Source organism: Protopterus annectens, chromosome 9.part0 (genome assembly GCF_019279795.1).
Source record: "Protopterus annectens isolate FY-2018-M chromosome 9.part0, PAN1.0, whole genome shotgun sequence".
Taxonomy (NCBI): domain Eukaryota; kingdom Metazoa; phylum Chordata; order Ceratodontiformes; family Protopteridae; genus Protopterus; species Protopterus annectens.
The window spans coordinates 1,684,717,552-1,684,718,399 of NC_056743.1; the positions used below are offsets into that span (position 1 = coordinate 1,684,717,552).

The window sequence follows — 848 nt, forward strand, 5'->3', positions numbered from 1 at the left end:
TTAAACAGCTGTCCTAACTGTGGGTTTAATTCCTCATTGAGTTCATGAAGCACACAGCCGGGGACACGATCCGGTCCCATGGATGCTGTGTTTTTTGCCTTAGTGAGGGCAGTTCTCACCTGGGCGTTGGGGATGTTTGGGGGGCTACAATCCTCTGGAATAGATATCTCTCCTTTTGGGGGGGAGGGGGGGAAGAAGGGAAACACAGGCTCTGATGAGATTTGAACTCATGACCCCTGGTTTACTAAACCAGCGCGCTAACCCCTGAGCTACAGAGCCACTGTCATCAGGCACGTGTTCCCACATCTTCATAGTATATGCCATGCTACATATTATGATCCTGCGGAAACAGCTGCAGCAGGGTCATAATGGGGGAGGGCCTCACAGCCCACTGCAAGTGCCAAGGCCAACACAGGCACAGAGGGATCCAGACCATGGACACACTGTGCCAGCCCCAGTAGGCAGATGGAGACGTGCCCAATATGCCTACGCCTTGGCAAAGAGGGAACGTATAGCACATACCTTGACAGTGTAGGCTCCCACGGACTGACACCCCTCCCCACCTGCACACAGTAACATGGATGGCACACAAACATGACTACCTGTAAATTGTGATGTATAGGTGGCCCACTGTGGAATCCTACATAGGCAGCCCTCAAACATTGTACACACAACAGCCATGGGAACACGGAACTGTCAACACCTGAACAGTAGATGCGCCCATCAGCATCTGTTGGTGCTGTGTGTATAGGTTCCCAGGTACATCGGTAGGTACACGCCCGATTGTCAGAGGCAAAACACCAAATGGGGCAAACAGTGACACCCGTCGCCACAACATCGAGTAAGCA

The 848-nt window shown here is 52.4% G+C and overlaps 1 non-coding gene across 1 annotated transcript; it reads right to left on the minus strand.

The window, feature by feature from the left end:
* Positions 1 to 206: 206 nt before the first annotated feature.
* TRNAT-AGU lies at positions 207 to 279 on the minus strand. Its single transcript has one exon. It is a non-coding gene; the product is annotated as a tRNA-Thr (tRNA).
* Positions 280 to 848: the final 569 nt, after the last annotated feature.